Source organism: Euphorbia lathyris, chromosome 7, assembly GCF_963576675.1.
Source record: "Euphorbia lathyris chromosome 7, ddEupLath1.1, whole genome shotgun sequence".
Lineage (NCBI taxonomy): Eukaryota > Viridiplantae > Streptophyta > Magnoliopsida > Malpighiales > Euphorbiaceae > Euphorbia > Euphorbia lathyris.
In genome coordinates, this window is record NC_088916.1 from 4,778,606 (window position 1) to 4,792,453 (window position 13,848).

Consider the following 13,848-nt stretch of genomic DNA (forward strand, 5'->3'; position numbering starts at 1 on the left):
TCTCAAGCGACAAAAATGTGCGAATAGCGACGGGCCTCCCCGAAGAAACGAAGAAAGCCATTGCCGAGGTGCTGGTCCAATGTGAGTCGGCATTTGCCGCCCCAAATGAAATACTGAAAGGAATAAGTCCAGACGTAGCAACCCATCGTTTGAATGTAGACAAAGGTGCAACCCCAGTGCGACAGAAAAAGAGACGACATGCTCCTGAGCGGCAAAAGGCGATTCAAAAAGCAGTGGCAGATTTGCTAAAGTCAGATGCAATTCGAGAAGTCACCTATCCGGAGTGGTTAGCCAATGTGGTGCTAGTCAAAAAGCCAAATGGAACGTACAGAATGTGCGTCGACTTCAAAGATCTGAACAAGGCATGTCCGAAGGATATGTATCCGCTTCCTAACATTGATATATTGGTAGATGAACTGTAGGATATGAAGCTTTATCATTCACCGACGTGAAATCCAGTTACCATCAGATACCCATGGAGAAGGCGGATGAAATCAAAACATCGTTCATAACTCACCAGGCAACTTATTGCTTCAAGGTGATGCCCTTTGGATTGAAAAATGCGGGAGCAACATACCAGAGGATGATGAACAAGATATTTTCAGACAAATCCGGCGAGAACTTCTCGATCTACATTGATGACATGATCATCAAAAGCAAGAAAATGCAAGACCACCCGCAGGATATCAAAGAAATCCTGGAAGTGCTAATCAAATATGGCCTCAAATTGAACCCAGATAAATGCACATTCGGAGCAAGAGCGGGAAAGTTCCTGGGTTTCATTGTTAGCGGCAAGGGAGTTGAGGCGAATCCCGAGAAGGTTAAAGCAGTAATGGAGATGAAAACGCCGAGGAGCATAAGAGAAGTACAGATACTAAATGGGCGGTTGGTGGCATTAGGGCGATTCATATCATGCTCAGCTAGGAGATGTCTACCTTTCTACAATGCCATCAAAAAATCCAAGTCCTTTGAATGGACGCCGGATTGTCAAGAAGCATTCGAGGGGATAAAGCGATTACTGTGTTATCCGCCCTTAATGAGTAGGCCGGAGGATGGAGAAGATTTATTTCTCTACGTATCCGTCACCAATATGGCAATATGCACTGTGATGGTGCGAGAAGAAGAAGGGCAATAATATCCAGTGTACTACGTGAGCAAAGTCCTGAAGGATGCAGAACTCCGGTATTCGAAGTTGGACAAAATGGCCCTCGCAGTGATAACCACGGTGGCTAGATTGAAACCATACTTTCAGGCGCATACTATCATTGTGAGAACTGGCATCCCAATGCGAAAGGTATTACAGAAACCTGACGCATCCGGCCGGTTGATGGAATGGTCAATTCGCCTGGGAGAATTCGATATTCGCTATGAAGGGAGACCAGCGCTAAAGAGCCAAGTACTCGCCGATTTCGTGAACGAATTCACCTGGGATCACGATGAATGTCCGAAGGCACAAAAAGAAGAGTGGAGCATGTACACAGATGGGGCATTATCTACAGATGGAGCTGGGCTGGGAGTCGTCATCAAGGGCCCGGAGGTTATTCGCCTGTGCTATGCAGCAAAATTAACTTTCAAAACTACCAATAATGCCGCAGAGTATGAAGCAATGATATGCGGATTAAAGTTGCTCAATGAACTCACCCCAGAAAGAGTGGTAATCTACAGCGATTCCAAACTCATGATAAACCAGATCACAAAAAATTATCTGGTGAAACAGGAGGAGCTAGTAAAATACCATCAGGTAGTCGGCAGATTGACACAAGAGTTAACGCACAAGGGAGTCGTTTGGGAGATGGTGCATGTTCCGCGAGGCCAAAATGCAAAGGCTGACGAATTGGCAAAAGCAGCGGCAAGTAGAGAACCATGGAGTCAAAAGGCATGCAATTTGGAAATAAATCGGCACCAGCATTCGAGGTCGATCAGATTATGGTCATCGAAGAACTGGAAGACGATGAAGATTGGCGGATGCCCATTCGCCAATATCTGGAGCAGGGAGATTTACCGGTTGATAAGAGCTTAGCCAGAAAGCTAATTGGGCAGTCAGCTCGATACTCAATTCGGGATGGAACTTTGTATCGGAAATCGTACACATGTCCATGGTTGAAATGCATTAGTCGCAACGAAGGAGACTACGTGCTGCGAGAATTACATGAATGAATTTGTGGCGCGCACGAAGCTTCGGCGGCGTTGGCAAGAAAGGTCAAACTGATGGGATACTACTGGCCCAAGGTGGTGGAAGATTCCCAGAAGATGGTTGCGGAATGTCACAATTGTCAAATACATGCGAATGAAAAGCATGTTCCCGGAGCCGAACAAATCGCTATAATGACGGCGTGGCCATTCGCAACATGGGGAATCGATATAGTGGGTCCATTCCCAGAAACGACAAAGAAAAGGAAGTACTTGATAGTCGCAGTTGACCACTTCAACAAATGGGTAGAAGCGGAGGCAGTAACCGCACAAACACCTGAGCGAATGATCGAGTTCTTACGAGAGAACATTATCATGCGATTTGGAATCCCGCAAAAGCTTATAACCGACAATGGCACCCAGTTCAACTGTGCCAAGTTCAAAGCATACTGCGAAAGCATGGGGATCAAAAATCATTTTTCTTCCGTAAACCATCCCCAATCGAATGGTATGACGGAGGTTACCAACAGGGCCATGATTCAAGGCATCAAGAAGCGGCTAGGAGACAAAAAAACAGGTTGGGCAGATGAGATACCCCATATGTTGTGGGCATACAGAACCTCTGTAAAGGCAGCAACAGGCGAAACACCTTTCTCGCTAGTTTATGGAGCCGAAGCAGTCCTACCTGTTGAAATCAAGTCGCCCACAGATCGGATAGTTTATTATTGCGACACACAAAATCCTATCAACATTAGAGATGCTTTGGATTCTGTGGAGGAACGAAGAGAAAAAGCTTACATGCGAATGACAGTATACCGCAATAGAATCAAGAAATATCATGACAGAAGAATGCGAAAAGTAATAATCAACGAGAACGACTTGGTCTTGAAAAAAGCGGATAAAATACAATCCAGAGATGGCAAAGGCAAGCTGGACGTCAACTGGATCGGACCATACAAAGTATCCAAGAAGCTGGGACCAGCCACTTTTGAAATAGAAGAAATGAGCGGAAAGAAGCTCCCGCGCACCTGGAATCTAGAGAATCTATGCCTATATAAAAAGGCCGAGTAGTTCGAGGAAATGACGAGTACTCTTTTTCCTTTTATGAGTTTTTCCCATTGGGTTTTCTGATAAAAGGTTTTAATGAGGCTTTGATCCCACACAGTTGGTGTACCTATGTAATAAACCTTTTCTCTTTATCAATAAAGGTATTCAATTATTACATTTATTCAATATGTTACGCCCGAATGCGGATTGTTCTTAAAAACACATAAATGTGTTGCCTATTAAAGAAAGGCGGATGCATGATTACGCATCACTCGCAAAACCCTTAGGGTTAAACTCAAAAAACACATAAATGTGTTGCCTATTAAAGAAAGGCGGATGCATGATTACGCATCACTCGCAAAACCCTTAGGGTTAAACTCAAAAAACACATAAATGTGTTGCCTATTAAAGAAAGGCGGATGCATGATTACGCATCACTCGCAAAACCTTATGATTAACCTTATGATTATATTATTTTCGAAAGAAAAATAATAGAGTAAGGCATAAAATTAAGCGAATAAACGAGTACTCAAAAATTGCAAAAAGGGTTTGGCCACCCTAGCGAAAGCAAAAATTACTATGAAGAATTACAAGTATGAAGTCGGCAAAAGGCAAGGATCATACATGAAAATAAAGTGACAATAATCGCACGTATAGGCAAAGCGGCAAGTGAAAGAAAATTAATATATACGGGCAGTTTGTTACATACAAAAAATCCAAATATAAATTAAACTATGCTACAGCTTCCTCTCCTTCACCCCTATTGCTTTCCTCGCCTCCAGCGACTCCCTCATCTCCTCCAGTGGGCGGATCTACTTCAAGCGAATCCTCAACCCTCGAATCAATAACTGCTTCAGAGGGCGGTACCTCTTGCTCAGGCTGAGAGATGTCCTGCGGTGCCCCTTCTTCCGCATTCTGGGTAGGGACCTCGCCGATAATTGGAGATTCCTGAAAACTCTTCCAATCTAAGAGGAGTACCTCATCCATATCAGCATCCTCGGCTTCCAGCTTGTCCCACTTCTTAGTTAAATCCTTTTCAGGGATGGGAACCTTGGGGCGGTTAAGTACGAGACCCTGATGTCCATGCTCATAAGCGGCATGAATCCGCTCTCTATACCAGTAGATGTGGGCACCGTCTTCAGCCAGAATTTCCTCAGCCCTCTTCTTTTGTGTCTCCTTGGAATCAGCTAGATCATCGAGGGCCTTTCGCAGCTCATCGGACTTAGCTTGAAGAGATTTAAGAGCCTCCTCCTTCTCGCTCACAGCCTTCTGAAGGGCGCCTTCTAGGACCTTCACCTTCCCTTGGACATCATCATAAAGCGACTTCTGAGTCGCCAATTCAGTACCAAGACCTTCCAACTCCTTGGCTCGCTCGGCATCCCTTCGGAGAATGCCCTCAGCGAAATTGATAATCTGCATATAAGACGGCTCACGAATAAAAAAGGGCGAATAGAAATAGGCGGTTACAATGGACGCAAGATCCTTGAAAGAGAATGACAAGCAACAATATACCTCTACAGAACGCTTCTCGATCCCTCCACAGCGGTAGGGAGCGGTACTTGTTCACGCACACGGGAAGCAGAGGGAAGCCGCCCGAGGACATTGCATATGGAAGAGACAATGTCCTTGCAAGAAAAACTCACGGCCATGCCAAAGGTCCTAGTCCACCATCCGCTGATGTCGGGAATTGGCTGCAAAGGCGTAAAGAAAAATATCAAGAGAACAGCAGATAGCTCATGAGGAAAAAAGTAGCAATATAGAAAGAGGGAATAGATCAGGATACCTCATGAATTGGGGTACTCCTCTTTCCTTTGGATGAGGCGGATACGGGTGTACCGCCAACAGTAAGGGACACGGAGGTGTTCTTCTTCTTGGGACGAGAAGACTCTGTATCCGCACTTATCTTCCGCTTCCTCGTCAAAGGAAGATCCTCAGAGGCAGAAGCGGGACCTTGTGAAACGGAGGCCCTTACAGGAGAAGCCGCCTCAATGGAAGGAATCGTTCCTCTAGAAGAATCCGCCCCTACAACGGAGGCGGTTCCCGCCATCCGCTTCTTCCTTCTCGCTAGGGCTTTAGCCTCCTGATCTGCAGCGATTTGAGATAAAGGATCACCCCTGCAAAGGGTTAAAGGAAATCATCAACTTGGAAATAAAAAGTACATTGTACAAAAACGCGATAAGGGATATAGACCACGCGATCCCCCTCGCGGTAGGCAATCGCTACTCGGCTCCTTAGCATATGGAAGGCCTGATCATATGTCCACACAAAAGGAGGGGTACTCTTCAGGAACTTGATGACGGCGGATTCTTCCTCGCTGGGATAACTGAAGTTCAAACTCTTCACATTGGGCCGGCCCCAATGGCGAAGGAAGTTCGGATTTCCCTCATTAAACTTGATAAAAAAAGTAAGAGCGATCCCACTCGCGGATCTTGTTCAGTTTCTCGTCAAAACCATAGTATCCGCTCTGGCGGATGAAAGTGAAATACCCCGCCGAACTCTTGAAATGATGAAGCTTGGAGAAAATTTTAAGCGAGAAAGGAACCTCCAAACAATCCGCCAGAAATTTATCCAGGGTCAAGTCGGCCCATCCATTTGGATGTAACTGCCCGGGTGCGATTCCGTAACCGCCGAGGATGGAAGCAATCTCATCCGCCAGTGGATAAGTGAAGCCGCAGATAATCTGGGCGACGAAAATGGTGAAATACCCCTTTGGGTAATCGCCCGGTCCTCTATCCTCCCCGGGAATGATGGTCTCGAGACCTTGGAGCCAAGGATATTGCACCCGCAAAACCTCAATGGTCTCGCGACAAACTAGGCTTCCCGACCTGTCCCTTTTTGGTAACAAACGGGGGGTTGGGACAGGTGGCGGAATCAACTTCTTAGGGTCAAAACCTAGACCCTCGTCGGTTGTATTCACCAGGTGGAGGAAGTCAGCGGGGTGGGAATCAGACCTATGAGAACTGGTTGAAACTTCATCAACCATCTCATCAACTTCATGAGAAACCTCGCGGACGTAGCTCTCATCGAACGGTGCGAAGTCAAGGTCGGGGTTCGACATGTTGAGGAAAAGAAATAAACAGAAGTAAAAAGCCAAACGAGGTACAAATTATGAAGAGGAAAACTTACATGGGAAAGACAACACGGAGAAATGACGGAAATAAGAGGTCAACGCCGGAAAAGAAATAACGAAAGAGGAAAAATTCACAAGTTTTTGAATTTTGAATAGACAAGCAAAAACGAAACGTCCCCTATGAACAGACCCTAAAGGGCTCTTGTATCAAACTAAAAGGGAGGCATGTGATGACCCGCGAGGCTAAACCGGGTCATATTCATTTCGCAGGCCCAGCCCACACTTAGACCTATGGTCTAAGATCGGATGAGACCCGAATAAAGGAAGCGGGCGCAGCGAGTAACCGCCCCGAATGGGACCCGAATAAGCGGAAACGGGTGAAGCGAGTAACCGCCCCGAATTCCTAAACGGAGCATCAAGACTCCCACTCAGAACCACGTTCGTTGCCATGAAAGCCACGAAAGGGACATGGCCTAAAAAGGGGGAACCGCCCTCAGAACGTGGCCCACTAAGGAGTAACCGCCCTCGGCGGTTACCTAAAAAACACCTATAAAAGGCCTTAAGAACGAGGGAAAAAGGTACGCTCACAATTTTTCCCGCAATACTATTGTCAAATTACCAACCTTCTTACAAAAACTGACTTGATCGTCGGAGAGTTTTCCCGGAGATCCTGTCTCTGGTTCTGTTTTGCAGGTAACTCTGGCAGAGAATATCAAATCGGATCCGGCAAGTTATCAAACTTACTTGATTTATTTGATTTATTTTTCTTTATTTTATATATATATATTTTTTTATGATAAAGGCGTATAAGTTTAGACCATTTAATTTAACCGAATTCATACTCCTATAGCATAGGCGTACGAATTGAGCCATTTTATTTTAATTAACTTTATTTCGACCGCTTTCCATACTCCTATGACATAGGTGTAGAAATTGAGTCGTTTCATTTCGATTAATTTTGTTTTGACCGCTTTCATACCCCTATAGCATAGACGTATGAATTGAGCCGATTAATTTATATTCATTTTGTTTTTGATCGATTTCATACCCCTGTAATATAGACGTATGAATTGAGTCGTTTTTATTTTACTTAATTTTATCTTGATCTATTTCATACTCTCATGGCATAAGCGTATGAGTTAGACCGTGCTGTTTTAATTAAAATTAACGCTATCCCTTTCTCTTTTCCATAAACTGATCCAATTGTATAAACCACCCAATTTATTAATGTTTTAAACTTCACCTCAAAATACTCAGAACCCAATCAACGTATGAATTCTTAACAACCCAATAGCATTTTTACTAAGTTTACTTTGGCTGAGATATTTTAATTCCAAAGCCCAAAAACGAAATATAACCTTAAAATACCCTATAAGGCCTTCTTAATCATTTTCTGGGCTATTCTTTTGAACTTCCTTTCTCCTGTTCCTAATAAAGGAACCTAGACTCGCATTTTCCCCTTTGCCCCCCTTCGCTTTCCTCCTCGTTCTCCCATGGCGGACTATTCTCTCCCGATGGTGTTCCACTCGGCATGCCCCTATTCCGACGACCCCTCTCTCCTCTAAACTAACGATTCTACTCTATCTATAAACTATAAATCATCATCATCAGTGAACAAAGAAAGGGTAATCGGAGGAAAATAAGCCATGGAGGAAGAAACACGGCGAACCGAACGACGACGTCGGATCCGGGAGGATGAAATGAGACGATAGCACAGGAACTCAAAAGGAATCATAAAGTGGGAGAATGGACACAACGACGATCAAAACCGAAACAAGTGTGGGATCTCCCTTAGGTATATTTCGATCTTTTCATCTGGTTTTTCTCTATTTTTCTAATTCTCCAATTTTGTTTGATGAATCAATTGCATGTCCCCATAAAATTAATCAACTGTGTGTTCCGATTTGTGGAAAAGGTTTCATGCTGTTTGAGTTTCTGTGTTTTTTATGATTTTTATGTATACGGGAGTTAGAAGTCACGAGACTGTGAACTTTAATTTCTCCCTAGCTCTCTTATCTGTTTTCTGATGGTATAAAAGAACAATCTGATCCATAGGAATTAGTTTATTCTCTGATACTTCTGTTTCATCTTACTGGTTCTGTATGGAGCTAAAAGAAGTTTTCCCCTTTTTTATTGTGTGTGGGATTGTTGGTCCTCTATATTGTATCTGTTTGGGCATATGGAAATGCGGCATCTCTGTTTAGCTATAGCTTGATTAATTAGTGTTAGACAAATAATTGATCGGATTCAGAGCTTAATACTGCATCTTGATCAGCCAAGAGTTTAGGAACCAGCCAGCTATTTTCATTCATGTTAAATAGAAATTAATCTATGGAAATAGCCAAATGGTTTCGTTTATTCATGCTTACATTACAAATGCTTAGAAGACACAGTTGGAGGACTTTAAATGATGCCAAAGAATATAGCATATCCTTCCCTTCATTTACAGTCCTCCTAAAAGAGAAACTTAGTTTGTCCCCATAGCATAGTGACTCCCAAAATCCTCTATACCGTTAATGACAATACAGATGGTCCTGCCTTCTGAGAAAAGTTGGTTTGTCCTATAAGGAACTCCCCAAAAATTCTCAGACGACAATTCAAATGATAGAAAAGTCGGTTTGTCCCTATAGCATAGGCACTCCCCAAAGCTCCTCTACCATGTGTTTTCTTAGGTGATGAACTAATGTTACAGAGACTTAGATTTGTATATAAAAAAAAGAAATTTTACCTGAGGACAAGAGAACAAACGCAGTCTGTCCCTTGTTTCTTTTGTCTGTGACTCCTTTTTTTACTCAAGGACCGCTTATGTTCCCAGCTTTCTTCTTTCTATTGTTTTTTCTGTTTGATGAATCCGGTTGGATTCTCTGCCTGGTTTATTGCTGATATTGTTTTCTATTTGATAAATCTGGTTGAATTCTCTCCTTCGTTATTATTGGCCTTGCTTATTGATGTTGAAAACGCCTTCGTTTGGCAGGGTTTTGAAGTTTAGAGATTTAAAAGGTAGAGATGATGATGATGAAGATGAAGGAGAAGAAGAAGAAAAATAGGTAGCTGTCAATGAAGAAGTTGTGAAGCGGTGAAGGGAGCAGAAAAAGTGCCTCTATATTTCCAGCCAGAGGAAAGTCCCTCTCCGGAAACCCAACTCCTCTTGCCCCCTTTTGGAGAAGTGACTACCAAGTTCTTTTTTTTGGGACCAAAAATCCCCCTTTTGTTGTGTCTATTGCTCCCTATTTGTACAACAAAGCTTGCTCAGCGGCCAACTGGTGGCCAAGCAACGTGGTGTGGCATCTGATTGCCCACCATAATTTATTCATTTTATTATATATTTTTGTATTTTTATGATGTGTTGCCTGTTGGAATGGTTGGGGCCTCTGGACCTCTTTTTTAATAATAATAATGATAAAAAGAAAATCATTTTCCTTTTCCTTTTCTTTTATCTAATCATTTTTTATCTTAATAATTCTAGCTAAACTAATTAAATATATATCATAAATATTACTTATTAACAATGTTTTTATTATTTTCAATTATCTGTTCTTTTTTTTATTAATTTATCACCAAAATCAAATATCATTTTGTACCTACTTAACTAAATACACAAATAACATCCTTTTAAATGAATAAATAATATCCTAATCAAATTGATTAAATCTTTATAACATAAATATTTAACCAATTTCACAAATATATTTTTCTTTTTTTGAAAAAATGTAATTAAGGATGATCTATAATAAAATATATGTACTAAATATAGCAAAATATCGGTTTATCTAGTAAACACGGCAATGTAAGTATTTTATGAAATAAATTGGCTAAAAGGGTAAATTTAAGAAAAGATGAAAATTTACCCCGGACAAAATGGGTATCTACAGTGTGCATATTGACTCAGTATTGATGTGTATTTTGTGTTAAGTACTCAGCATAACAATCACTCAGCATGCATTTGTGTAAATCATTCAGCATAGTAATTCACTCAGCATAAATTTACGTTTTAGAACAGGAATTTACTGAAGAGGATTAAACATACCAATGACTTCTCTCAGTATGCTGAACTGTTCACGAGCCAGTGGCTTTGTGAAGATATCCGCAAGCTGCTCATCCGTTGGGACGTAGGTCAGCTTTATCTCACTTTTGAGTACATGGTTTCTAATGAAGTGATGCCTTATGCTGACATGCTTCATTCTGCTGTGTTGAATTGGGTTCTTTGATAGATCAATTGCACTTTTGTTGTCGCATTTGACCTCAATTGTCTTTGTTTGAACACCATAGTCTTCAAGCTGTTGCTTAATCCATAGGACTTGAGCAACACAGTGACCAGCAGCAATGTACTCAGCTTCAGTGGTAGACAAGGCTACTGACGCCTGCTTCTTGCTGAACCAAGATACAAGACAGCTTCCTAAGAAATGACATCCTCCAGAGGTGCTTTTCCGTTCTAGCTTGTCTCGACCATAGTCAGCGTCAGTGTATCCAACGAGTGTAAAGCCATGTGTGTTGGATACCATAAACCTGCGTTCACTGAGCTTTGCAAGTATCTAAGGATTCTTTTTACAGCTATGTAATGAGATTTCTTAGGGTTAGATTGATATCTAGCACATTAGCATACTGAGAACTGAATGTCCGGTCTACTGGCTGTTAAGTAAAGTAGAGAGCCTATCATACCTCGATACAATTTGCTGTCTACTGACTTACCATTCTCGTCAGCGTAGAGGACAGTGTCAGTGCCCATAGGAGTGGATATTGGCTTGCAATTCTCCAAGTCATATTTCTTTAATATCTCCTTGGCATATTTAGCTTGACTGATGAAGATGCCATTATTTCCTTGTTTTATTTGAAGTCCGAGGAAGAAGTTGAGTTCTCCCATCATCGACATTTCAAACTCAGTCTGCATTTGTTTGCTAAATTCCTTGCACATTGATTCGTTAGTTGCACCAAATATTATATCATCAACATAAATTTGAGCCAGCAGGGTATCTTTACCCTTTCTCTTAGTGAATAAAGTTGTATCAGCTTTGCCCCTGACATAATTTCTAGTCAGCAGGAAACTGGTCAGCCTCTCATACCAAGCACGTGGTGCTTGCTTGAGGCCGTACAGAGCCTTTTTGAGTTTATAAACGTGGTTTGGGAATTTTGGATCCTCAAACCCTAGAGGTTGATTAACATAAACTTCCTCGTTTATAACTCCATTAAGAAATGCACTCTTAACATCCATTTGGAATAATTTAAAGTTCATGTAAGATGCATATGCACATAAGATCCTAATAGCTTCTAGCCTTGCCACTAGGGCAAAGGTCTCACCATAGTCAATACCTTTTTGCTGACTGTAGCCCTGAGCTACAAGCCTTGCTTTGTTCCTGACTACATTTCCTTGCTCATCCATTTTGTTGCGGAAGACCCATCTTGTTCCAATGGTCTTCTGACTCCTTGGATGTGGCACTAGCTCTCATACATCGTTTCTTCTGAATTGGTCGAGTTCCTCTTGCATTGCGCTCATCCAGAATTCATCTTCCTCAGCATCAGCGAAGTTCTTAGGTTCCTGAACTGAGACGAAGGCTACATTGCTGAGGTACTTCCTGAGTTGATTCCTCATCATCAGGGTATTCCCAGCAGAATCAAGGATTGCACTCTCTGAGTGCCCTCTTGGAATCCTTATCTCTTTAGGTAGATTTATGTCTTGTGATGTCTGTGTTTCAACAATCTCTGCAGAAGTAGACTGGTAAGTGAAAACAATCTTAGGTTCACTCTTACTCTTGGTCAGCCTTTTAGTGAATGACTCAATAGCTGGTTCTTGGTCAGCGGTTACTGAGTGTGGATCATCCTCGGTCAGTGGCTGGTATCTACCTGCAGGGTTAGTCTCGTCGAACTCAACATGTACTGACTCTTCTAAAGTTTGAGTTCGTTTATTGAAAACTCTGTATGCTTTGTTGTTTGTTGAGTAGCCTAGAAAGATAGCCTCATCAGCTTTTGAATCAAACTTTGCTAAGCTATCTTTGGTATTTAAAATAAAACATTTACAGCCAAAGGCACGAAAGTATCCAATATTGGGATTTCGTCCTTTCCAAAGTTCATAGGGGGTTTTCTTTAATATAGGTCTAACTAGAGCCCTATTAAGAATATAGCATGCTGTGTTAACAGCCTCTCCCCAAAAATACTTTGGAAGCCTATGCTCATCCAGCATTGTCCTGGCTATTTCAACCAGAGTTCTGTTCTTCCTTTCAACAACCCCATTTTGTTGAGGTGTTCTAGGAGCAGAGAAATTATGGTCAATGCCGCTGGCTTCACAGAATTCAACAAACTTTTGGTTTTTAAATTCTCCACCATTATCACTTCGGATGTGAGCTAATTTTAGGTCTTTATCATTTTCAATTTTTCTAACCAAATTTGAAAATGTCTCAAAGGTCTCATCCTTGCTACTCAGCAAGATGACCCAAGTGTACCGAGAGAAGTCATCTACAATGACCAAGGAAAATCTTCTTCCACCCAGACTCAGCGGCTGGACTGGACCGAAGAGATCCAAGTGTAGTAACTCTAACGGACGCTTAGTTGAGACAATATTTTTGCTGTGAAAAGATTGTTTGGTTTGTTTTCCAGCTTGGCAAGCGTGGCATAATTGATCTTTTTCAAATTTAAGTTCAGGCAGTCCCTCAACCAATTGCTTTCTTGCTAATTTGGCCAGGAGGTCCATGCTTACATGACCAAGTCTCCTGTGCCATAGCCAGGAATTTTATTCCTTTGATACTAAGCATACAGTTTTTGAAAACTTTTTCAATAGTAGGATTACCTCCAATGGTTTCTGACCCTACTATCTTACCCTTCTTGTTGTCTCCAAAACTTATGCTTCCTCCTCGTTTACGCTCAAACGTGATGAACTAAGTTGCATCACCAGTCATATGCCTCGAGCATGCGCTGTCAATATACCACATCTTTGACTTCTCATCACATCTTAGGCTTACCTGCATTGTAACTAGTTACTTTTAGGTACCCAATTCTTTTTGGGTCCTTGCTTGTTAGGTGTAACAGGTAAAGCATCATATTTTATTTTATGACGACATACATGGACAGTATGGCCATTCTTTCCACAGAAGTCACAGCTGACCTTCTATTTAGGTTGTCTCACTGACTGGTCAGCACCCCAGTGCTGAGCATGCCAGCACACCTTTGTGGTGTGACCTTTCTTCCCACAGAAGTCACACTGGACGTTCCGCTGGGGATTCCATCTCTGCTGAGTACCTTGGTACTGAGCTCTCAGAGGAATGTTTCTTTTATTTGGAACCTTTAATTGGTTATGGATAGTTGTGACGTCCTTTCTCAGTGTCTTCGAAACTGATTGGACTTCAGAGACAGACTCATGTATGATCTTCATGTTATCATGCAAAGTTGAGTTATCCTGAAGAAGGTATCTGAGGTCACTCAGCTTGACCTCTTCATCCTCATCACAGCGCCTGCTAAGTGCTCTAATTTTCTTATTACACTATTTGACAAGTGTATAGAGATCACTCAGGGCATTACCCATTTCGTTTCTGAGCTGGGAAAGTGATATTACCTCATTTGATTGCTCCTCATCGTCAGATTCAACGGAGGGGTCAGCATGCTCAGAGACACAC

General features: G+C 42.1%; 2 long non-coding RNA genes across 2 annotated transcripts; one reads left to right on the forward strand and one right to left on the reverse strand.

Moving 5' to 3' along the window:
• Nucleotides 1–4,605: 4,605 nt before the first annotated feature.
• Nucleotides 4,606–9,226, reverse strand: LOC136235356 (uncharacterized). The gene is made up of 3 exons (XR_010691779.1): nt 8,976–9,226; nt 4,961–5,291; nt 4,606–4,868 (listed from the first exon to the last, which is right to left on the reverse strand). It is a non-coding gene; the product is annotated as an uncharacterized lncRNA (long non-coding RNA).
• On the forward strand, nt 7,526–9,672 carry LOC136235355 (uncharacterized). Its single transcript, XR_010691778.1, has 2 exons — nt 7,526–8,042; nt 9,222–9,672. It is a non-coding gene; the product is annotated as an uncharacterized lncRNA (long non-coding RNA).
• Nucleotides 9,673–13,848: the final 4,176 nt, after the last annotated feature.